The 26,602-nt window shown below is 38.6% G+C and overlaps 1 protein-coding gene across 1 annotated transcript in view; it reads right to left on the bottom strand.

Annotated features, from left to right (window-relative positions):
• The window catches only part of PDZRN4 (PDZ domain containing ring finger 4), a 379,365-nt gene that overhangs the window by 250,052 nt on the left and 102,711 nt on the right, over positions 1-26,602 (bottom strand). The gene's annotated exons all lie outside the window — the stretch shown is intronic.

The following is a 26,602-nucleotide window of genomic DNA, read 5'->3' as shown; positions in this document are numbered from 1 at the left end:
CACATTTTCCTTTTTAACCTGTCAATTTAGTCAAAACTCTTATGTTATTTTATTCCCACAAAGGGACTGAGTGTTTGGGTATCATCTGAACATGGCAGAGGGCCCCATTACAGGGACCCAGTTTTCTGCTGAGGTGGGCTTGAGAAAGGGGGAAAGAAGAATTCTCTCTGCCTCACTGATGAGGAGTATTTTGTGTGTCCCACCATTGGCACTAGGAAAACACTCTACATATTAACAAACCCCTTTTTCAATGTCACACCACCTTATACACTAGCCAGCACTAGTGTACTGTCCACCCAATTTTAATGGTGTGAGAACTCATTGAAAATAAGCTTCAGAGAAGAGGCTTTAGTTTGTACGTTACCTGGGAAAACACCACAACTATGGAAGCATCATTGTGGACCTCACGGCAGTGAAGCTGGAGGGAAGGGCAAGGCCACAGCCAGAACAGGGTCACTGGGATATGTTGTGTCCTGGGTTAAGGATTTCATTTTTCCATTCTGATTTTTTAAAATCATTCAAGGTCATTATCTTTGTGCTATTCACATATTCTAACATTATAAAATTTACATATTCTAACATTAGAAAATCTGTTTCTCTTTTATTCCATCGACTGTTCAAAAGAATATATATATGTGTGTGTGTATTTGTATATGTATATTTTAAGCCATGCTTAAAATATGAGTTTTATGTTTTGTTTTATTTTTGAGGGATGTAGGGGTTGCACATTTCTGTTTATGTATTCTTTTGCTTTTTCCGGATTTCCCAAGTGACTTTCTTTTGTTTTGTTGAGAAAAATATGTATGTCTTCATGGTTAACAGCTTCTAGTGTCTTAGTCATTTTATCTTGGAATTGAACCAATTTCTACTCTGTCCTCCTCTGTTCTATGCTTTCTGTTTGGCTTGAGGGCTATTTTTGACTTACGGATGACAACATGGGAATTTTTGTAATTGAACTCAATAGACTGCTTCCAATGTTTCTTAATATTTCAAATTTCACTCCTTGGTTTTCATGACTGCTTGGCTGGAGTATACCTCCAAGTAACTTCCTTAGGAAGGATGAGTGGAAGATAAGCTTTTTGAGTTCTTGTATTTCTGCAGTTACCTCACAGTTTACAGGAAGTTTGAGTGTAGAATTCTTCTTTGAAAGTCACTACTCTTCAAAATAGAAAGGATGACTCCGTTGTCCCTGCAATGCTACTACTGAGAAACCAGACGCTGCTGTGATTCTTACACCTGTCTGATGGCCACCCTTTCCTTTCTGAAAAACTATGTATCTGAAGAAAAGTCATGTCTCTATACTGGAGTAGCGAATTTTCTTCCAATACTTCTTTGCTAATTTGATAATAGATTTGAAAAAAATATGATAGATCTTACAGGAGGCTGAAAATTATTTTTGTTATCCTGTTTGTATTTTTTTTTAAGATTTTATTTATTTATTTGACAGAGAGAAATCACAAGTAGGCAGAGAGGCAGGCAGAGAGAAGGGGGGAAAGCAGGCTCCCTGCTGAGCAGAGAGCCCGATGCGGGGCTCAATTCCAGGACTCCAAGATCATGACCTGGGCCGAAGGCAGATGCTTAACCCACTGAGCCACCCAGGAGCCCCTATTATCCTGTTTTTAACATACAAGGACTCTGTCTTTACTTCTGAGTTTCCTCCTCTAGAAGTGTGATTTCTTGAGTTTAGCTTTAAAAGGAGATAATATTTCAGTCAGTCAAGTTTGGGACATCTATATTTTAATAAAGAAATTGAGTGCGGGGCGCCTGGGTGGCTCAGTGGATTAAGCCACTGCCTTCGGCTCAGGTCATGATCTCAGGGTCCTGGAATCGAGCCCCGCATCGGGATCTCTGCTCCACGGGGAGCCTGCTTCCTCCCCTCTCTCTGCCTGCCTCTCTGCCTACTTGTGATCTCTCTCTCTGTCAAATAAATAAATAAAATCTTAAAAAAAAAGAAATTGAGTGAAAAATCCCCCTATTTCATATCATAGTCTTTTAAATAATTTTTAAAAATATTTTATTTGTTATTTCAGAGATAGAGAGCAAGTGGGGAAAAGAGCAGAGGGAGAGGGACGAGCAGACTGCACTCTGAGTGAGCCTGTATGTGGGGCCCGATTTCATGACCCTGAGATCATGACATGAGCTGAAATCAAGTCAGACACTTAACCAACTGAGCCACCTAGGCACCGCTAAATAAAAATAACTTTAAATGTTAAATACATACCATGAATTAATTCCTTCATGTCATTTAGTAGTCTTCATAAAGTAATAACAATTCTTATACTGTTTTTATTTATATTTTTATCCTTTGCAATCATTCTTGTTATTCATAATTCAAGTAGAATTATTAGTAGAAAGTAATCATTTTTTAAGAGAGAGGCAAGTCAGCATGCTAAATTAAGGTTTTGTGTGATATCGTTCAGTTTAATGTACACAACAGCTTTGAGAAGTATATTTTACAAATGAGAAGCAGTCTGAGCAAGTAGTCTGTGCATCAGATGTGATTAAGCCAGAACTCGCACTCAGGTTTGTCTCATTCTAGAAGTTCATGCCTCTCTCCTAGCACTACACTGCAAAGGGAATTTAGTAGTTTCAATGGCATGAAAGATTAAGGTGAATATTTTGCCTGGGAAACATACATTCTTATAATACAAACAAACTGTAGTGGGAAAGAGAACTATAAAACTCAGCATATTTATGCAAACATCTTCAAATTAATCCAAGCAACACCATTGTTTATTGCAAGGCACGTCTTTGTAGAATACTTATGAAAAAGGAAGACAGATCCTTGCTTATTTGTAATGGTCATATTTTCTGGCTTCGATATTTAGCATTAGAAACTTGTTTTATTGGCTTTATTTTGCAGTACTGTATCATTCTCCCTGACATCCAGAATGAATAATTAAACAGGTAACTGTGAAACACTACAGAAATTAATTTTAAGAGGACAAATGGGATCAGGGAACACAGCATACACTGCATTTTACTGAAAACACCTTCAGCCATTACACTAAATAACCCATGTCACATCCTCTGGTAATTTCCAGGGTGATTTCCTTTTGCCAGAATGAGTTATTTCTGCCACTCTTTGGAGTACAGCATACAAGGGATATGCATTAATGGTGAGTTTACTTTTTCAAACAGGAGGGGAACAGTTAAGAGTCTAAGGAAATCCCCTAAAATGATGGCACCTTGACATGATGTTTATTCTAAATAGCTGAGAGAGGGAAGCAGCCTCCTGCTTTATAGACATGTAGAGTGACAGCTCCTGACTTCCTTAAAGCAGAAGCACAGATGGAAAGGGAGAAGTTGTAGGTGAGAATGGGGAAACAACAACTCAGTCACTTGAGTGCAGGTGGTTAAACCTTATATAACAGAGACTGTGGCAGGTACAGCAACACAAGTGCCCCAACAAAATTCTTCTCTGACAGAGCCAAGAAGAATACATTTCCCAGAATAGTTTGCATCCAGGTGGGAGCTCATAACTAACTTCTGGCTGATAGAAGTGGATGAAGTTCATGAACGCTTTCTTCAGACCTGGCCATAAAATGGAGTGAACGTCCACCCTTTGCTCCCTCTTCCATCTCCTACTCACCTCCACTCCACACCAACTGAGCAGGTGGAAGAAGCAAGGGACTCCAAGATGGCAGTGGAGCCCCAAAATGCAAGGACCTCAGAGTTCTGATCCATATCTCAGAAAAGAGAAGAACAGGCGTGCTGCCTGACCAGGATCATTCCGAGAGGACTTTTCATGGATAAGAAATATACATTTATTGGGATGAATCCCAGAGAAATGGAGGCTATTTATTTCAACCCTTAGCCGATCTTGTAAAATACAGAGTCTAAAACATTTCTCATGTTGGTCTAATATACAACTTTCTGGGGTGTATTTTCAAAGATTGCTGAACCCTACTAAAATGCACACTTAATGTGCCACACTCTTCTCCAAAGAACTTTCACTTTCCTCAGGAGACATGTCTACTAAGAAGTTGCTATAGCCAAGGTCAAAGAGGTGGCTGCTTGTGTTTTCCTTTAGGATTCTGATGGATTCACATTTAGGTCTTTCATCCATTTTGAATTTATTTTTGTGTATGGTGTGAAGTGTCCAGTTTAATTCTTCTGCATGTTGCTGTCTAGTTTTTCCAAAACTTTTATTGAAGAGACTTTTTTCCATTGGACATTCTCTCCTGCTTTGCTGAAGATTAGTTGACCATAGAGTTGTGGGTCTTTTTCTGGACTCTCTATTCTGTTCCATTGATGTATGTTCTGTTTTTGTACCGTACTGTTTTGATGATTATAGCTTTGTAATAGAGCTTGAAGTCCAGATTGTGATGCCTCCAGCTTTGCTTTTCTTTTTCAAAATTGCTTTGTCTATTTAGGGTCTTTCATGGTTCCATGAATTTTAGGATTGTTCTAGCTCTGTGAAAAATGTTGATGGTAGGGATTGCATTCTATGTGTAAATTGCTTTGGGTAGTATGAACATTTAAGTAATATTGTTCTTCTGATGCATGAGCATGGAATGTTTTTCCATTTTTTGTGTCACCTTTTTTTTTTTAATTAGTGTTCTATAGTTTTCAGAGTACAGATCTTTTACCTCTTTGGTTAGATTTATTCCTAGGTACCTTATGGGTTTTGATACAATTATAAATGGGATTGATTCCTTGATTTCTCTTTCTGCTGCTTCATTATTTTTGTATATAAATGCAACAGATTTCTGTATGTTGATTTTGTATTCTGTGACTTTACTGAATTCATGTATCACTTTTAGCAATTTTTTGGTGGAGTCTTTCAGGTTTTCTACATAGAGTATCATGTTGTCTGTGAACAGTGAAAGTTTGACTTCTTTCTTGCCAATTTGGATGCCTTTTATTTCTTTCTATTGTCTGATTGTTGAAGCGAGAACTTCCAGTATTATGTTGAATAACAAGGTGAGAGTGGGCATATCTGTCTTGTTCCTGACCAAAGAGGAAAAGCTCCCAGTTTTTCTCCATTGAGGATGATACTAGCCATGGGTCTTTTCATGGATAGCCTTTATGATGTTGAAGTTTGTTCCTTTTATCCCTACTTTGTTGAGGGTTTTTTCAAGAATAGATGTTGTACTTTGTCAAACACTTTTTCTGCATTTATTCAAAGGATCACATGGTTCTTATCCTTTCTTTTACTAATGTGGTGTATCATGTTGATTAATTTGCAAATACTGAACCACCCTTGAGGGCCAGGAATAAATCCCACTTGATTGTGGTGAATGATTCTTTTAATGTACTGTTGGATTAGATTTGCGAGTGTTTTGTTGAGAATCTTGGCATCCATGTTCATCGGGGTATTGGCCTAAATTCTCCTTTTCCATGGGGTCTTTGTCTGGTTTTGGAATTGAGGTGATTCTAACCTCATAGTATGGGATTGGAAGTTTTCCTTCCATTTTATTTTTTGGAACAGTTTGAGAAGAACAGATATTAAGTCTTCTTGAAATGTTTGGCGGAAATCCCCTGGGAAGCCATCTGGTCTTGGACTTCTGTTTGTTGGGAGATTTCTGATTACTGATTTGATTTCTTTGCTGGTTGTAGGTCTGTTCAAATTTTCTATTTCTTCCTGTTTCAGTTTTGGTGGTATATATGTTTCTAGGAATTTATCTGTTTCTTCCAGATTTCCAATTTGTTGGCATCTAATGTTTTACAGCATTCTCTTAAATTTTATTTCTATGGTGTTGTTTGTGGCTCTCTCATTTGTGATTTTATTTATTTGGATCCTTTCTCTTTTCTTTTTGGTGAATCTATTAAAGGTTTTATCTAGTTTATTAATTCCTTCAAAGAATCAGCTCCTAGTTTCCTTGATCTGTTATTGTTTCTGCTCTAATCTTTATTATTTCCTTTTTTCTGCTACTACAGGCCTCATTTGTTCTTTTTTTTTTTTTTTTCCAGCTCCTTTAGATGTAAAGTTAGGTTACACATTTGAGATTTTTCTTGCTTCTTGAGGTAGGTCTGTTTTGCTATAAATTTCCCTCTTTGGACTGCTTTTGCTGCATCCCAAAGGTTTTGGACAGCCATGTTTTCATTTTCATTTTTCTCCATCTATTTTTTAAAAAAATTTTCTTTAATTTCTTGGCTAACCCATTCATTCTTTAGTAGGATGTTCTTTAAGCTCCATGTATTTGTGGTCTTTTCAAATTTTTTCTAGTGGTTGACTTCAAGTTTCATAGCATTTTGATCAGAAAATAAGCACTGGTATGATCTCAACCTTTTTTGTATTTGTTGAGACCTGTTTTGTGACCCAGTATGTGATCTACTCTGGAGAATGTTACATGTGCACTTGAAAGTATATTCTGCTGTCTTAGGATGAAATGCACTGAGTTTATCTGTTAAGTCCATCTGGTCCAGTGTGTCATTCAAAGCCATTGTTTCCTTGTTGATTTTCTGCTTAGATGATCAGTTCACTGTTGTGAGTGGAGTGTTAAAATTCTCTACTAATATTGTATTGTTATCAATGAGTTAATGTTTCTTATTAATTGTTTTGTATATTTGGGTGCTCCCAAGTTAGGGGCATAAATATTTACAATTGTTAGATCTTCTTGTTGGATAGACCGCTTTATGACGATGTGGTGGCCTTTTTTTCTCGTTAGTCTTTGGTTTAAAATCTAGTTTGGGGTGCCTGGGTGGCTCAGTTGGTTGGGCGACTGCCTTTGGCTTGGGTCATGATCCTGGAGTCCTGGGACTGAATCCCACATCAGGCTCACTGCACAGTGGGGAGCCTCCTTCTCCCTCTCTCTCTGCCCCTCCCCCTCACTCTCTGTCAAATGAATAAATAAAATCTTTTTTTTTTAAGATTTTTTATTTATTAATTTTGACAGAGAGAGATCACAAGTAGGCAGAGAGGCAGACAGAGAGAGTGAGAGGGAAGCAGGCTCCCTTCAGTGCAGAGAGCCCGACGTGGGACTCGATCCCAGGACCCTGAGATCATGACCTGAGCCGAAGGCAGCGGCTTAAACCACTGAGCCACCCAGGTGCCCGAATAAATAAAATCTTTAAAAAAAATCTAGTTTATATGATATAAGTATGGGCTATTCCAGCTTTTTTTCCTGTCCATTGCATGATAAGTAGTTCTGTCCCCTCACTTTGAATATGCAGGTGTTTTTAGGTCTAAAACGTGACTCTTCTAGGCAGCATATAGATGGGTTTTATTTTTTTAAATCTATCCTGATACCCTATGTCTTTTGATTGGAGCATTTCATCCATTTACATTCGGTGATTATTGATAGATATGAATTTAGTGCCATAGTATTACCTGTAAAGTCACTGTTTCTGGAGATTTTCTCTGTTCCTTTCAGTGTTTGTCACTTTTGGTCTTTCTTTCCCACTCAAAGAGTCCCCTTTAATATTTCTTGCAAGGCTGGTTTAGTGGTCATGAACTCCTTTAGTTATGTTTGTCTCGGAAACTCTCTCTCTCCTTCTATTCAGAATGACAGCCCTATTGGATAAAGTATTCTTGGCTGCACCTTTTCCCCATTCAGCCTGTTGAATATATCATGCCACTTTTCTCTGGCCTGTCAAGTTTCTGTGGGTACATCTGCTTCTAACCTTATTTGTCTTCCCTTGTAAATTAGGGATTTCTTTTCTGTTGCTGCATTTAGGATGTTTTCCTTCTCTCTGTATTTTGCAAATTTTACTATGTATCTTGATATTCACCTGGTTTTGTTGATTTTGATAGGAGTTCTCTCTGCCTCCTGGATTTAGATGTCCATTTCCTTCCCCAGATTAGGGAAGTTTTCAACTATAATTTGCTCAAATAAACCTTCGCTTCCCTTTTCCCCTCTTTTTCTTCTGGAACTCCTATGATATGAATGTTACTATGCTTTATGGAATAGCTGAGTTCCCTGAGTCTACCTTCATGATCCAATATTTTTCTTTCCCTCTCATTTTCAGCTTCATTATTTTACATAATTTTACCTTCTGTATCTCTTATTTGTTCCTTTGCTTCTTCCAACTTGTCATCACATCCAATCGGTTTCATGTCTCAGTTCTAGCATTTTTTTATTTTGGCCTATTTTTAGGTCTTTTATCTCTGTGGTAAGAGACTCCCTGGTGTCTTCTGTTTTCTCAAGCCAAGCCAGTATTCTTAAGATTGTTGTTTTACATTCTGGGTCAGTCGTATTAATTATATCTGTTTTAATTAGATATAATTAAAGTGCTCATCTTGTTCTTTCTTTTAGGATGAATTCTTTGGTCTTGGCATTCTGTCTAGGTCTCTGTCTTCTTCTGGGTATTAGGAAAGCCTGTTATATTTCCTGCTCCTGAGAGTAATGACTTTATTAAGTAGAGGTTTTATACTATCCGGTGCCTGATGCTACAGGAAGTGTTTCTGGTGTATGTTGTGTGCACTCTGCTGCTGTGTGTTGGCTGCTATTTCCTTCAGGTCAGGCTTCTGCAGAGTTTCTCCTTGCCTACAGTGGGGACGGTCTAACCTTGTCCAAATTGTGGCATTTTAACTAGGTGGCCCTGGTCTGCTTGTTGAAAGAGACCTGATGCTATTTGCACTAGAGCTGAAGATTTGCAGTACTCTATGGCCAGTAGAGTTGGTGTGTGGGGGGAGTTTGTGCTGGTCTCCTAGAGGAAGGGCCCATTGCTGCTCTGACTCTCAGGCACACCTGCCTTAATAGAGAAGCACTTACAGAGCACAGGGGTGTGGGGCTTGGTGTAAGTGACTCAGGTCTCCATTGTGGGTGTTGTGCTGCTCACTGAAGTCCGTCTGCACTGATCGATAGGGCAGAAAAATGGTGCCAGCCCTCTTTCTCATCCCTGGAGAAGGGTTTGTGACAATTGCTGTCCAGGAAGACCTCACAGAAGAGCGAACAATATCCTCTTGTGTGTCCCAGGTGTCCCTCAGATTCCTGACTTCATGCTGTATCTGGGCCGTCTGCCCACCCAGCAGTACAGTGCACCTGTTTTGTATCTCAGCACACCAAATGAATTTCAGAACTCCAAAATTTAGGGACCTGGACCTGCATGGACCCCTGCTGGTCCTCTGGGGGAGGGTTTCACCATACTGGGGTTGTTGCCCATTTGGCCCAGAAGAGCAGTCACACCAATGCACAGGAGCTTGGAGTTTAGAGTAAAACACAACAAAAAGCTGTGTCCAGGTTAGCCACCCTTATCAGGTATCTCTGCCCCTATGCTATGGAATAGGGCAGAGCAATAGCACCCGCTGGCTCTTTTGACCCTTAAGAGGTAATGGCCCCCACTCCCGGATGTACTCCAAGAAGGGGGATATGGTTTTTCCCAGTGCATCCAAAGGGATCCTGTCTCTTCCTAGCCCCCTGCCCTCCTTATACACAGCAGCACTACTGTGCTTACTGGGTTCAACACCAGGCAAGGCACAGACTTCTAAAACTTCAGTCTTTCAGCTCTGTCGTAAAGACTCATGATAATCAGCCCCTCTCATATTCCCAGTCAGTGGTTTGGGGGAAGTGTTTTCCTTGTGTGATCTCCTATGCACTGTTCTCTGTCTCTCCCCTCCCTCCCCCCCCCCCATCTCTCCTCTATGATCACGGCTTCTTTCCCTCAGCTGCACCCATGATTCTTTTCTCCCCTAAATCATGTCTCCATACCTCCAACCCTCTATGATATGGCCTCTTCTCTCTCTCTAGTTGTGCAGTTTGTTCTCTCCATCCTTAGATTGGTTTCTTGAGTGTTCAGAATGATTTGATATTTATCTAGCTGTGTTCAAGGAATGAAGCAAGCCATGGTCCTCCTCTTACTCTACCATTTTAATTCTCCTTGGATATCTTAGAAGTATTTCATATATTCTATCTCAGAATTTACATAACTCAATGTTAAAGAAAGAAATACACCTTAATAGGGAATTTGATACATCATTGGATGGAGGCTTTTCTTAAAATGCTTTTATTCAAAAACATCTTTTGTTTGGAAAATAGAAATTCTGAAGCTGGTTGCTCTATTTCATGACACTTTAAAAAGGTCACTGATTTATCACATTTTCTATGAAATTCCATTTTTGCCATCTTATTTAGGAAAATGAGGTGTGTTATGCTTGTTTTCAAAGTAGCTTTTATTTCTTTGAAAAATTTTTTATTAAAAGAAATTCTCATACATAGAAGCAATACATGCTAGTCAACCACAGCACGGAAATCATCTTTTGTCCACGCTTACAGTAGGAATGCTAAGAGGATTCTATTCCAAATGACAATGAGTCTCAGACATCAAATAAATCTCCAGCTACATATGAATCCAAAGGAAAGGCCCATCATCAGCATTTTCTAAGCAACACAGTAGTTTTTCACGACTAGGTAGATACCCTTAGGCTTACTATTTAGGCATGCCCTCTTTGGTGTCAAAATTTCCAACTATTTTATAACAATCACTGGAAACCCAGCTTCCATAATGCAGCCAGAATTCCTCTTCTGGTACACTCACAAAGCAAAGGGAAGGGGTAAGTTGATGGAAGCAACTTGCACAGCTATTTTCTTCACTATCTCCAATCTGGTTATAGATAGAAGACATCTGTCTTCAAAATTGCTGTCACCACAGTGTTCCATGCTTTCCTAATCCCTATATTGGACTGCAGCAATCTTCTGTGGGAGCCAGCTTTGGGGACCTGCTGGTGCAGAACAGAGGCCACACAAGCCATTTGAAATGCGAAAGAGCCATGCCGTGCTTTCCGAGTTGTACCAGTTACATATTTGCTTCCAAATGAAGTTGAGTTGATGCGTTCTAAAAAGCCCTGTATTACAAAAATTCTGGTTTTCTTAGAAATTGACCGTCTTTATGCAGCTCAGCTGGTGTGCCGCTGCAAAAATTCCGCATTTATTTTTCAGGGACCTGAAGGAACAGTGGACCCGAACTGTTATTTCTCACCCGTTTCAACCCAAATATTTTCAGGATTCATTCAGGATCTTTTGTATAAAAAGTACCCCCCCCCCCGCCATGGGTAATATACCAGTGGATTAAAACACACCACTATTAGAGTTTCATGACTCGAATTAGTTTGAATGTTCAAAATGAGCATAAGTTATAAACCATGCTATTACCCTGCAGTGAATGGTAGGTACTGGGTGGATACTTCAGATCACTGTGCTCTTAACTGTTCATGGATCACCATGAACTTAACGTATGGATGCTTACATCAAGATGGCAGAGGCTTGGTAAACAATCTTACACATCAAAAAGGGCTAATGTACTTTTCAGAATTAGTTTACACAAAACATCAGAAAATAATGACAAAATGCATGTACGTTTCCCCTCCTTCAGAAGAGCTGTTGACATGCTTTAAAAAAGGCATGCGTTCTAAGCCAAAAGTGGTTTTAAATTATATCCTTTTCTACATATACAACAACCATTACCCCAGCTGCAACTCTAGGAAAAATTAGTACACACAGAGAGCTTGAGATGTTAACAAAGTTTATATAAAGATGAGTCCTTCAATCCTACAACCAACTGAGGTCTTCTACCAACTAGGCTGTATTGTTACCTTTCCAAACACATGAAGTAATGGTGAACAAATGGTCATCGTGGCTCTAAGAAAAACAGTTCCCATAAGGATGGCTATAGTTCTTAAGAGGATAAATAAGAGCAGAAAGAACTTATTGATTTCTTATCCATGGAAAGATAACGGAGAGGCAGGGTGGTATCACTTAGAGCAGTTGCGTAGTATTACAGAAGAACTTGTGTATTTTTTAAAGAAACCCAGCACCATATTGCAAATAGAGACACAAAGAAGAACTACAGTTCCAATTAGGACGGAATCAGCCACTCTAGGCAATAAAACAACAGGAGGCTTCACAATATCGATACCTGAGAAATACTGCCACTTGTTATCTACCCATATCGCTCACTCAAAACATGACCCAGGAGAATCAGAGCCAGTCTAAACACTTCAGAAACCATCCAGAGCCGTATGGCACACTATTCTCTCAGACCTCAGGAGTAAAAGTTAGCCCGAGCCTCCTGACATACTAAAATGATTTATTATCACAGGGCTGAACTAATGCATTCTGCTTTACAACTCTCCTGGCAGTCCAGGGGAGAAGCTTCGTTTATTACCTACAGTACATAATGTCCGCTGAAGAGCTCTGTATTATTCATAAGACTGCCTTTTTGGTGCCATCATAATGCTGATAAATTATGAAAAAATGCATATTTTATTTCAATTTATAACATATTGTTGTATACATATCAATAGATCACATGGCGGCAGGCGGGGCGAGTATTACTGCTGACAGCTGTTGACATGCTTCAATAAAACCCAAACAAAGGGGCTTCACCAATAATCCGAAGTCACAACTAGCATTCCAAATAAAAAGCCACTTCTTTTTCTCACCTATTTAGAAGGGCTTTGCAGAAACGGCAGTGCTACATAAGGGAGAAACTTTGTGGAAAACCTCAAGTGATATTTGTAATTTTCAACGCAGGTTCACTGAGTGGGGGTAGGGAGGGGGCAGTGCTCTCTATGCTAAATAGTAAGACTTCTGGAGGAAATGTAGGTCTTCAAGTAAAGAACAGGAAGTCTAGTTTATGAAGGAGAGTTCCTGTTAGAGTTTGCTATTATTTTATTTGGTTTCTTTCTCTTTCTTTTCTTGCCTTAGGTACTGAGGTGCTTTATTCTTTTCTTTTTTTAAGATTTTATTTATTTATTTGACCGATAGAGATCAAAAGTAGGCAGAGAGGCAGGCAGAGAGAGAGAGGAGGAAGCAGGCTCCCCGCTGAGCAGAGAGCCCGATGTGGGGCTCGATCCCAGGACCCTGGGATCATGACCGGAGCTGAAGGCAGAGGCTTTAACCCACTGAGCCACCCAGGCGCCCCGAAGTGCTTTATTCTAAAACAATCTAAGAAGGTCCTCAAAGAAGACTAGAAATTTTCCATTAACTCAGACTTCCTTGGTAGTTTTCAGTTTTTCAAGTTGTTTTCACACTAGTCAGACTGCATCACAGCCAACTGGTGTTTGGATCTCTGTAGAGTAAATTTAGTAATTTCCTTTTTTATTCCATGTATGAAGGCTAGTTTAAATGTCATAAATAAAAGCTAATTTGGAATAATTGATACTTTTAATAAGGGCAATTTTCTTTTAGACATCAAGAATTCAACTGACAGGATTTTGAGCTGAAAATGATCTTGGCGCTCATCAGTTCAACTACTTCTTTTTTTTTTTTATTATTATTATTTATTTGACAGAGAGAGATACAAGCAGGCAGAGAGGCAGGCAGAGAGAGTGAGAGGGAAGCAGGCTCCCTGCCGAGCAGAGAGCCCGATGCGGGACTCAATCCCAGGACCCTGAGATCATGACCTGAGCCGAAGGCAGCGGCTTAAACCACTGAGCCACCCAGGCGCCCCTCAACTACTTCTTTCTACAAACTGGAAATCTGAGCTCGTAAGTCAAATGACTGCTCTAGGTCATGCCTCTAGCAGGGCCATGGTTAGAACGGTTTGTCTCATTTAGTCTATTATTCCAAGTGGCCCTTCTGGAGCTTAAAATACTATTTTATACATAAAAATGATTTAAATAATGTTTGAACAGAATCTCTACTTCTGCCTATCACAGCATTGGAAGATGCTGCAGAGGCTAGCTAGCATGGGAAGGCTACATCATCTACCTGGGGTGCGTTTTTACGTCTAAGTAAGGAAAATTGACTCATCAGAAAAAAAACACAACACTTCCATACCCAGATAACATAAAGACAACAAAAATAACATAAAGACTAAGTTATTAAGCAATTACTATGGAACAACATGCCGTATGTTTAAAAATCTAAATGGCTATCATTTTGTGTATGGGGTATCTCCTCGCGTGTCCTCCAGCTCATCCACTAGGGATCCTCCCTGCCCCCCACAGTGCTCCCTTGCAGCCTGTGGGTTTTCTGCCAACAGCGTCTCCCGAAACAAAGACTTGCAGTGAGCACCTGAGTATTTATTCTTCCTGGTGCTGACACACCCATGTCCGCATCCAGCCACATGTGCTTCCCAGGGCCAGTGAAAGAACCAGAAACTTAGTTTAAACAGAACTCGCTTTCATTTAATGAAATGGGATTCTTGAGCAGCCATTGTGCACTGTTTCAAAGACCTTTGATTTGCGCCCCAGTTATCATGCAGGGATAAGCTGGGGAAGGTTGGTGGGGGGGTGCGGGGAAGAGAACAGGAGCATTTCTGAAGGGGTTGGGGTGGGGAGGGGCAAGTCTCTCAGACAGCTGAAGTTTGCAGTGAGCTCTCACCAAAATGAAAACCACGTATAAAGGAGAAAGAGAACCTTCTGGATCTCGACATCCTCATTTTGCTTCTACCTTAGAACCCAAGTCAGATTTTATGCTGCTGTTTTCTACCAAATAGGATAGTTCTGCGGAGTGGTACAGGAAGCCTTTAAATTAAAGAAAAAGAAACAAAAAAACTTCGTATGTACCTTGCAGGTGCCCTTCTATTAGCCATTATAGTATGAATCACTATAGTTTCTTTATACTCTATCTTGAATACTATTATAATTATCTTCAACTCTATTTCTTTGTCTCAACAAATCTCATTTTCCTCCATTAAAAGCATTAGTGTTCACACTAATGGTAATGTGTTTGATTTTCACATTTTCAGTTTTAAAAATTCACACTTCACATCGACTGGACCCAGGTTCAGTTAATATTCTCACCTGAGGGGCACCTGGGTGGCTCAGTGGGTTAAGCGTCTGCCTTCGGCTCAGGTCATGATCTCAGGGTCCTGGGATCGAGCCCCGCATCGGGCTCTCTGCTCAGCGGAGAGCCTGCTTCCCCCTCTCTCTCTGTCCGCCTCTCTGCCTACTTGTGATCTCTGTCTGTCTAATAAATAAATAAAAAAAAAAATATTCTCACCTGAGGACATAGAGACTTAAGCCAAAAAAAAAAAAAAATATATATATATATATATATATCAGCTTTCTCTAGAGAAACCCAAATAGAAATTAATGAACTCAAGAATACTTGCTCCTACCTATTACTGGGAATTAGCTCTAATCTTTAACCACCATAGCTGTCATTTTTTATACAATGAAGATTAGCTGTTTCTCTTTTAGGTTTATAAATTGTGTGAAGGTGTTTTAGCTTTTTAGGTTTTAATAACTGCCTGTTTCATATGAATACAATCAAAGATAAGATAACTAGACATAGTATTTTGCCAAGTTTATTTTTTTTATTGTTTGATTTGTCATTCTTTTTTTTTCTTTAAGATTTTATTTATTTATTTGACAGACAGAGATCACAAGTAGGCAGAGAGGCAGGCAGAGGGGGCGGGAGAAACAGGCTCACCGCTGAGCAGAAAGCCCGATGTGGGGCTCAATCCCACGACCCTGGGACCAAGACCTGAGCCGAAGGCAGCCGCTTAACCAACTGAGCCACCCAGGCACTCCTGATTTGTCATTCTTAAACAATTTGGAGCTGTAGGAAACCAAGAGTCTCCCCTAGCTCATCCATCTCTTTTTAGAAATAACATATGTCAAAATGTTTGACTTGGTTAAAGAGTGACAAGGAAGTGGTTCTCAAACTTAATTAGCCCAAACACTTGAGAAAAGTGTGTACCCAAGCTCTGCCAAAGACTCTGACTTCCCACTGCCCTTCAAGGTTCACTAAACAAGAAGCTTAGAATGTTGCTATTTTCACATTGCATGGCCTTATTTTTGATGTCTTAGAAATCCTCCAGAGTTACTAATATGATAGGATATTGAGATAGGACTTGTTTTCTTTTCCTCCATCTCTGGCTGAAAGCCCAAAGGCTGATTTAAGCATCATTACCCTCACAACCTAAGTGATTGCGAGATCACCAGGCAGGACCTGCAGAGATGATGTCAAAAACACTGAGCCCCCCACTTTTTGGTAAGATTTTATTTATTTGAGAGAGAGCGCGCACGCAAGCAGGGGGAGCAGCAGGCAAAGGGAGAAGCACATTCCCCTCTGAGCAGGGAGCCCAATGCCGGACTCCATCAGAGGACCCTGGGGTCATGACATTTGCCGAAGGCAGATGCTTAACCAACTGAGCCGCCCAGGCACCCCAAATACTGAGACCCGCAATTCAATCCATACTTTAAAGATTTTCAGAAATCAGAGGAGCGAGGGACTAGGATGATTTGGGATCTCTTTGCTTTGAGCTATTGCACGCTCCCGTCCCCCCACCATCCCCTCGCTTCCTGCTGAAGAAGAGCAGCAGAAGGGAACAATGGGAGAAGGGTTAACTCTGAGTGAAGGGGGAGTTTTGACTATTCAGAGCTGTTTTGTAATCAGAAGTGACTGAAGCTACGGGGCTGCTTTGACATTTCGTCAGAGGCATGGATGTCAGCGGCCCACCACAGGGTTTGAGGGGCAGCAGAAGAAAAACATTGCTTTATTCTGCCCTCTATTGAGTTCTGCTCTTCCAATGTAATCGTTACACAAAGTAACCTTTTGTAGAGTCAATAAACCTGTTCATTTAACAGACTGCTAAGATTAACTAATGCCTGTATATTAACCCATCTCAACGATTAAACTTCTGCACAAAAGAAATTAAAAAGTCCTCTTCATTTGGTGAAAAAAACATCATCCTGGATAATAACTTTTCTTCTCACTGCATCTTGTGTCTGTGTTTTCCTTCTTTGGCTTGTGAATGTACCGTAAGACTCAGCTTGGGGAACGTATCCAGTCATAGCCTTATAAACAGTCTTCACTACATTCAGTCCTGTTACCTTCCAGGTCATGCATATATCAAAGGGTAAAAATGATTTTAACTTTGAGTACAGCCAGGAAGTGGGAGGGAAAGAATCACCCAAGTGTCCATGCAAACATATTGGGTGCCAAAGGTCTGGGCTGACTTATGGCCACAGATTTTACCTCTAAGAGAGCCATTAGCATAATTGGCTTTTGGATCAGATGGAGGCCATTAGCCTTAAATTCTTTGCTGAGGACTAAAATGTCTAACTATCCCTTTTATTCTACATTACCTTTTGTTTGCTCACATAAATTATCTTCCTTTCTCCCAGACATAAGGGGGAAAAAAAAATCATCTTTCTCCATACGGAACCTCTGTGTGAATTCTATCCTTGGCTGCTATAATCAACCAAAGAGAAACTGATTTCCTCTCACAAACACTGCTCTTCCTCCACACAGAGAGCAGTCTCCTCAGTCCTCGCACCCAGGGCCTTTCCCCAACCTCATTTCAGTTAGAGGTTATACCATTGTTTCAGCAGTAACTCTCGTTTAGCTTTGGCACAGAGGAGATCACTGATGAGTCCCGCCGTCCTAGTCTATGGTGTTGATTACACACCCACCTGCACCAGGTGAGAAATCGGCAGAGTGAGCGTGAGGGGAGGAAAAGACTGGGACAAGAAGGCTCGCCATCTCTTTGTGGACATCATACCTGGACTGTGAATGAGCCCCCAAGTTCACAGCTCTCAGAATCAAAGCCACCTCTCCCCTCAACAGGAACTCACCGCCACGGTGTCTCCAAGCTGAAGTACCCGCCACACACTCACGCCCATTCTATTTGCAGCACTAGCCCTGTATTTAGAGGCGACAGGATTTTATATTTTTAGCATTATAAATTAGTTCAAACTCCATGAAAAACGAAAAAGCTTTCTTTGATGGGAAGCAGGGTTTTAGGCCAAAATTCAGATGCTTGGGTACTCTGCCATCTGCTGGCTTATGCATGGAATGTTTAAAATTCCTGTGCATTCTCGTTACTAGGTTCTGCGGGGTTTTTTGACATTTTCATAGTTCAGCACGATTTAGGAAGTTTTTTTAATTGCAAGTTAAAAGAACATACTCAATTCATTGCTAGAAATGAATCTTTTTGAAAATTAGTTTTCTTTTGAATAGATTTAGAAACAAATCGTGAACATAGGACAAAGAGTTCCCATATACCCACATCCGGTTTTCCCCATCATTCACATCTTACATTAGTGTGGTACATCTGTCACACTAACAATATTGAGGCATTGTCATTAACCAAAGTAGACATGGATCCTTGAAAATGACAAATCCAGCTGCCTCTGGTCATCCAAGCAAACGTAGGGCACAAACCACAAGTGAGTCATCCTATTTGAATAGCTAACCTTCCTGTCCGACACTGTGCTCAAACTCACTGCTTTACATACATGATCCCATGTGATTCTCACATCAGCCGACTAAATAGTCATTACTATCTAATCCCCATTCTCCCAATTAGGAGAACAGAACTCATAGTGATGCTGACCCTAACACTGTAGCATTTGACCTTGGGCAAATTTTATTCAAAGAACCTCTCATAAATTCATTGTAAGGCTTTAATCGATGAATACACAGGAAGCATTTAGAAGTGTCTAGGGCACATGGTAAGCCCAAAATAATCTCCATATCTACCTAAGGACAGAAGTGATAAATAAAGTAACACCAACCACTTAGAATAGAACTAGCATGTAGTGGGTAAGGATGGGTCTCAGAGGGGATCTATCTCCTGCCTCCCCACCATGTCACTCCACAAATTTGCTTTTTCTAAATTTATTGTTTAATTAACTGCAAAGCTCATGTCAATGACTTGGCCATTCAACCACTGCATGGGAAAGAGCACAATGTTTGAATTTTTGGCAATTTAAACTTAAAAAAAAAAGGTTGGGATTTACGTTCTAGTGGAGAGAACTTTCCAGTAAATGTAAATATATAACATACCAAGTAATGATAAGTATTATGGAGAAAATAAAGGAGGATGATACTTATGATGGGAGAGAATGCTTATTTGTATAAAGTGATTAGAAAGATCTTATCTGAAATATGGACATTTTATCAAACTTAAATAAATGAGAACATGAGCCATGCAGCTCTCTGGTATAAGTGTCATTAAGCACTTATACCTCTCACCACTCTCCCTCACAGAGCTGCCTCTAAAGTCAGTTTAATCTCATGTTGATCAAGGTCCTCAGTTCAGTCACAGATTCAAATGTTGAGCATCTTAGTCTGAAGACATAGCGATACAGCCCACAAGCTCCATGAAAACTTCAATTATCCGGACTGACACCAGCCACCCATTAACTAGTCTCTAGTTATGAATTTACTAAACTATGCTATCAGCCAACCCTTTTCTGTCTACAATGATTCAATGAGAGGCTTTGCTCATATCTGGCTGAATTCAGACCTTTTTTTGTCTACCACTTTTCCCCAGTTGCCAGTCAGTCTAGTGATCAAGTAAAAAAGGAAAGAAACTCATCTTTGGCTGCCCACAGATATTTATATGACCCCACAGGCAGAACTCTGGCAGAGAATCCTGGTTACAGCCAGACAGATCTAGAATAATCTAAGTAAGAATTTCCTAACCTGAAGAAGCCATCTGAAGAAGACGCAGTCTGCCTTACGAGGACGGCACTCCACCACTAACTAGGTGCTTTGGTGAGGTCTAGGGACCCAACAGGCAGAGATGACACAGGTATCACAGAGACTTGGCGTGGTGTTTAGAGGATGACCTCTAAGACCCCTGAAAGCCCATGGTATTGTATTTGCTTCCAAGTACAGTCATCCCCATTTACCCACGGTTTTGTTTTCCATGGGTTCAGTGACCCATTGTCAACCATGAGCTAGGAGTAGATGATCAACCTTCTGACATGATATCAGAAGGTGGCCTCACACTATGTCAAATTTCCTATGTTGTTTCATCTCGCTTCATCTCATCATCTGGGCATTTTATCATTTTACATTAACACAAGAGGAGTACAGTATAATAATCTATTTTGAGAGAGACCACATTCACATAACTTTTATTTATGGCATATTGTCATAATTGTTCTATTTTATTAGCAGTATTATTGTTAATCTCTTACTGTGCCTAACTTATAAATTAATTTTTATCATAGACATTTATGTATAGGAAAAAAAAAAACCAAATTATATAGGATTTGGCACTATCCTCAGCTTCTGGCATCCACCGGGGTCTTGGAGTATATTCCCTTAGATAAAGGGAGACTGCTATATTCTCTAATCTAGACAATTTACTAACTCAGGATACTCTTTCTTCTTCTTTCCTTCCTCCCCTCTTCCCCTTCTTTCCTTCCTTCTTTCCTTTTTCAACTAGAAAGTATTCACCAACAGAGAAACAAGGTTAAAAGCTCAGCACTTAAAATGTTTTCCATTCATAGATATTGTATCTACATATTTCCATTTAGATTGTATCTTGATGTCACATCAAGTTAATTTTTAAAAGATTGATTATTTTAAATGTTTGGCGCTGAAGAAGTTAGATGGTCAATAATTTTAACTACACAATACACAGAACAGTTATTCTGCAAAAAAACAAAAACCGGTATTTCCTGAAGGAAAATACCAGCTTAACCCACACTCATTAGGATGACCTACTTTTTGACATGCCATTACAATTTATTCTCCCACTTACTGGTGGTGTAGTTATCCTACTTCAAAATGAAAAATAAAATGTACTCACTTAAAAGGTTGTATGAACTTAACTTAAATGTCACATCCCATATATAAGAAGGCAAGACCCCTTTTACAAGAAAAAGAAGGAAAGCAAAATGAACCCCATATTTCTATGGTTGCTGACCAAGCTTGCCTTCATGGACTTATGCTTTAGGTCTTGATGAATTACAAAAAATGATAAATGATAATGGGATGACATTAAGGCATAATTGCTGAACTAGTTCTTTGGCATCTGCTGCAGTGAAGGTAAATTTAATGATAAATTGCATTCATTTGGCAGTTTTGTCCTACAACAAGAAATGTCTTAAAGTCAACCATACTTTTTTGCTGATGAAACTGACAAAATCTTTTATCAAAAATATGTTTTATATAGCCTTTTTGTTGGTATCCCAAAATTTCATAAAAAATTACTCCTTCTCATTAAATATATATTTTCTTCAGGGAAATACCTCATTTATCTCTTTCTGCATCACTTTTAGAGTTTACCTACTTCATGCCTTGTCATTTCCTCCATCTCTGCTTTATGTCTTGGGTTTCATATGCACTTACGGCTACTTGCCATTCTCTATCATGCCACAATGTTTGTTTCATTCTTTGTTCAGAATTCAGTATTTCTTCTTCTCCCAAGACCCGTTCCTTCTATGTCAGGGGAACTGCACTTTCAGGGTTTAATTATGTCTTTCATGACATCTTCCCACCAGGTTTGATCCTTCTTTCTCTTTTTAACACTCTGTCTTATGCATATTTCCATTGTTATATACTTACCAACTGGATTATAACTCATTTTCCTGATATGAATATTTCCCCTCTAGATTAAGAATACTTGGAAAGCAGAAACTCAGGCTCTTTGATATTTCTATTTGCAATACCTAACACATTGCCTCATAAAATACTTATTTTTGCGTGAATAAAGGTAATCTAGGGAACACTCAGCACTCAATTTTCCATGCCCATTATTATAAATTTAACATGAAAAGACTACCAAATGGAGCCCAGACAAGATTAAGGAAGATGGCAAGAGAGGGGGGCTCTCAGGAACTCCCAAAAGTAATTCTCATTGCTTGCAGCAGTTAATTTCCTCCTACATGTTTTGAAAAGGACTTCAACGTTAAGGTAATTTCTGGAAATTCAGATTAACACTCAACAGTACCTTATCTTGCTGTTCTCTCACATGTATAACAATTTAACCAAGTCTTCCTGTGTCCACTCCAGATGCCTTCAAGGGACAATTTGGCTGCCACAAAGGAGAATGAAAACAAAGTATTTCCTAAGTAATTGTGTTAAGATAGAAACCTAATCTAGGTATGGTAAATATTTTTATAATTTTCCAAATAGTGATGAACTTTGTAAAAATTTCTCTGATAGTACTGGTTCATGTGCTTTAAACACATTGACTTTTCCCAGAAGTACAGGTTATACTTTCTGAATATTATAGAACTTCTGCCTTTTGCCGAGATGGGGATAACTATTGGTGTAGGTACATATTTTGTGAGGTGATGAGATCTATGACCCTTTAGAAACAGTTTTAAGTAGTAGTAAAGATTTAATACTCATTTAATACAATGAATGGACCATTATAATTACGATCCTTTAAAATTAATGTGTCAAGAGATCACTCTTGGAATCAATACATATGGTCTGTGAATTACACTTTATATGTAAGCCACTTAGGAATATTTTATGGGAGGATCCGGGTATGCAAGTTCCTATTAGGTCAAAATTTTCACAGCCAGAGAATACAAACTACTTTCACCAGATAATTTCAAGTTTATTCATCATGTATCATTGGCACTTTGGCTTTAGAAAAGGTTATTTATTTTGAATTTTATGTGCTTAAAATCTTGGCAGAGGAAAAAAAAGAAACAAATCGTTCATTGAATGAACATTTAAAAATCCTTGATTTTTATTGTTCATGTGAATTAAGAAAACAAATTTAAATGTCTCCCTGACAGTCTTTCATAGCAGAATGATTACATACTCATTATTTGGTAGAGAAAGAAGCTGGCTTTTGAGACTTTCTGTATAATAGAGGTTTATGTAGAATTAAAACTATGTTTTAGGATCATTTGGTGTTACTGCTGTATTGAAATATAAAGATTTTGTATGAGATCAAAATAATGAAAACAGGCCTGGGCAGCATGTGTTTTATTTCTGTATTTCAGATATTCCCTGATGATAACCACAAGGTTCTCTGAGGGACATGCATTTGTTTTCAATGCAATTGAATTGAGGTCTTCAATTGTAATAGAATGAAGGGAAGCTTTAGCTATACCAACACACCACATTTCTAATAATTCTTTCCACCCATTTGCAAATGTGAATTGTCATCCCTGGTTTACGTTCATTAATCAAAACGGCAAATGTATGTGGAATGCAGAATCAGGGTGCAAGCTGTTGTCTGAAAATGTGATCAATCATCAGTGATTGGCATTTTGGGTTAAACGACACAAGAATGTGGAAAAACAGATGCTGGGAACAAGGGAAAGGAAGTCAGGGCCAGGAGGCTAGCATTTTAATTGGCAAGAGGCAAATTATTTAAAACAGAATAGGTTAAAATGTTTTAAATAGGTTTAAAAATACATTAGAAATCTGAATTTTAGAAGAAAACAATTATGAAAAAAACAAAGAAGAGTATTTTTTAAAAATCCACATTCATGTGAAAGACATCTTTAAACCAATGCCATGGATACTTAAAGATGCTACCTGTATTGTGATTTAATAAGGCCATGAAAATAGAACTTGACCCATATTTTTTGTACCTAAGGGAGAGAAGCTAAGTATAATGAGAATCAGCTATTCATAAAACAATAAACTGGAAAATATTTGATGTACCCTGTCTCTACCCTCTGCTTGTTGTGGGAGGTCGGGGGGGGGGGTGGTGAATTTCATAAATCTGTTATACATAAAACACAAGAAGAAAAATAGTATAAAAACAAATTCTGTAAGTCAATGAGAATTATTTGCAATCCTGAAAAACATGTGATGCTATAAAACTTTTTATTTCAGATTTCTAAAATAATCATTTTAACCTATAATGAACAAGGTTTTGACCTTTGAATGATCAATTTTTATTACATGGTCATATTTGTAGATACAGAGTTGTCACTAAATCTAAAGATAGATATGAGACACACTTTAGGAAAGAGCCTTTCTCATTCAAAATCTTACTGCCCCAATGCATATATTGAGTTTATACTCTCAGATATTTTCAGATTTCAGACTCACTGAACAAATGAATGAAACAGTTAATGAGTGTTGCACAGAATCTGAATCACTTCTTCCAATTAAATGTATTCTTTCTTCTATCCTACTAGGGTATTAAAATATCAAGAAATAGTTACTATAAGAGTAAATAAATTCATTATGATGATCAATTAGTTTGGAATGATGAATTCTTAAACTGCAATAAGATGGGCGTAAACAAAAGATTCCAATTTTCTATCTTCATTAAAAATACACAGCAATTTTGAGAAAGTAAAAAACACAAGGATACGATTCCTTTAAAAAATTAAAGAAACAAACCTTTAGTTTGGCATATCATTTACCTGCTTTTGTGATTTATTTTTCCTTACAACTAGAGAATTAGATTATCTCCAGCCATTCCCTCCAGCTTCAAAATTTACTGAGCCCAAGTTTTATAAATTTTTTGAATTATGGCCTGGTTATATGCATTTAAAACCTAATTCTAAATATACACATGTTAGCACAAACAATAGTTACAGTCTAAATATTAACCTGGATAATAGCAAAGTTAATCAATAAGCACTGTTCTATCTACGAGCTCATTTAATTTATAACAGTCTTGGGGATGGGCAAATAAATAATCGTTACTTTAGAGATGAATAACCCACTCACCCATAGGTACTAAATGGACAAAATTTGAAACCTGAATTCAAATGCAGGTCTGTGTGATGCCAGCTTCCAACCTACAATAATGACCCAACAGAAGTTCCTCAAAAAACCAGAGTGAGAATTGGGGTGGCGGGAAAGGGAGGAGAAAAAAAAGCCTCTTTAGGGCATTTAATTAACATTCTAGAAATTTTACAGCATGTAGTGTGTGTGTGTGTGTGTGTGTGTGTGAGAGAGAGAGAGAGAGAGAGAGAGAGAGAGAGAAGGCTTACTGTCATTCAAAACCTAATGTTGACTGAGGTCTTCCTTAAGAACAATTCCTGGATCTATGCATAACAATTCTTTACTATTATACCCTTAATATTTCTACTTTGTGCCTTAAATAAGGTTTGACTTTGCACCTTTTTTTTTTTTGGAATCCTCTGGAAACAAGAGTCCCCATGCAAAAGGCCGCTGGTTCGGGAGCCAATGAGGCCCTGAACCCAGGCACACTGTGATGTCACACAGAGGAACTGACGCTAGGTTGACAATATCTGCTTGGTAATACTAAGGCTCTGGAATTGTTGAAAGAAATAGAAAACACATTCTTTAGAAAAACCCTATTTTGAATAATTTAATTTAGATCAGAGGTATCTTCTATCTTCTTTTTGTTTTCTTCTCTTGTAAAAAAGATTCTCATAAAACCAATCAGTCCTCTGTGATTGGAAATGCCTCAGAAGCCCTGTAATGCACACGCTGGTAATAAAAGCTCTGCTGGAATCAATTATGTGGGGCAGCAAGAAACTACCTGCTTCCTCTACAATGCATAACATCCAGCTTAAGTAGTATCAACATTAATAAACTGCTCTTAAGTTTCCATACAGCTTTCTCTGGGGAGAATTTGTTACTGTCAGTCAGCTGTCAAATGCTTGTAGTATGATTAATGAATCGTATTTAGATGCTTGACAATGAAAGTCTACTTTATAGAACATGTCAATCATTTTTATAGTTGCTTTCCATTTTCATGGACACCAGCAATACTGTTCTTGGCTTAAGAACCATTATAACCCAACTCCTCTGAAGGCCACTAACTATACAGCGATCTGAAGAAGGTTTTATTCCATTTCTTTTTATGTCGCTCTAGGCTAAACCCAAATATCCTTGTTTGCACTCCCCGAGCTCAAGGCAAGCATCTAGGTGAAGCAGACAATACATTTTAAGTGAAAAATTCATGACTGAGGGTGACTATACTGAATCGTATTATCCAGTTGATAATTTATAAGGCAGGGTGCAAAGTGGATGTCTAGGTTTGAATCAAGCAGGTTTCCGTGTTTTCATCCTTCTTTGATTCATTATTATGTTCTTATGTTCATTCCTCCAATTCAATTCAAATTTTTAAAAATACCTCAACCTCTTCAAAGGAAGGGTGGCTCCATTAAAATAATATTAACATTACTAAAGTATTAAAATATTTTAATATTAATGATTATGATTAACATTTTAACATTGTATTTCAACAACTATTATCAACATTTTAACAGTGTTAAAAATTTCAAACCTGGAAATAATTGAAGGATATAAGTAATGAGACCAAAATAGATAGTTGAGCACAGGTAATTGTTTTTTTTCCCCCCTTCATCATTAGCCTTTGGAAGTTTGTGTTGTGTGGCAAGGAAATAATGTGTAAGAACAGGAGGCAAGACCAGGCCATCTCTGCTCTTCCGCTGTTTCAAGGACTCCAGAGATATGTAAAAACACAAGCACAATTATCTCATGGGCCGTGTAAGGCAACACAATGTGAAAAGAATTTCTGGGCAAGATCTGGCCTCACTTGGTAACTGTTTGACTTTTGGCAGCTGGCTTAACGTCTTTCAACTCTCCTATCTGTAAACTTGACAAGGCATTGCTTTGGCCCAGGGATATTTGGGACTTAAATAAAATAACAAATGTTAATGACTTGGCATGGTGCCTTGCCCATCAGTAGGAACTAAATTTTTAAAAACTTCTCTTTTGAATCTACCATAGAACCTCAAATAGTAGGAACCTATGTGTAGTATGCATAATTATCACTTAACAAATATCTATTGAAATTAACGTAATAAAGTCAATCAAGACCAGAGGTTTTCAGCTTCCCCCAGGTCACCAGGGTAGCAAGGGCAGCCATGGAAACTGGCTATTCTGTGTAGGCTTCTTTTTAGATGGTGAAAGGGATTATCAGAGTTAACTTTCTCATTCATTCCTTTTCCTTCCCTTTGTTTCAACTCCAATTTTTATCACCAGCACATAGAAAGGACATTTCTAAACTTCCGATTCACTGGGAAACCCCGATTCTCCCTTCTGTTTCTTCTGTTCCATATCCTTGCTTTTGCCTTTTCCTTTTTTTTTTTCCCCCCTGT

Source organism: Meles meles, chromosome 7 (assembly GCF_922984935.1).
Source record: "Meles meles chromosome 7, mMelMel3.1 paternal haplotype, whole genome shotgun sequence".
Taxonomy (NCBI): Eukaryota; Metazoa; Chordata; class Mammalia; order Carnivora; family Mustelidae; genus Meles; species Meles meles.
Note: the sequence above shows the minus strand (reverse complement) of the source record. Positions and strands in the feature narration are given on the sequence as shown.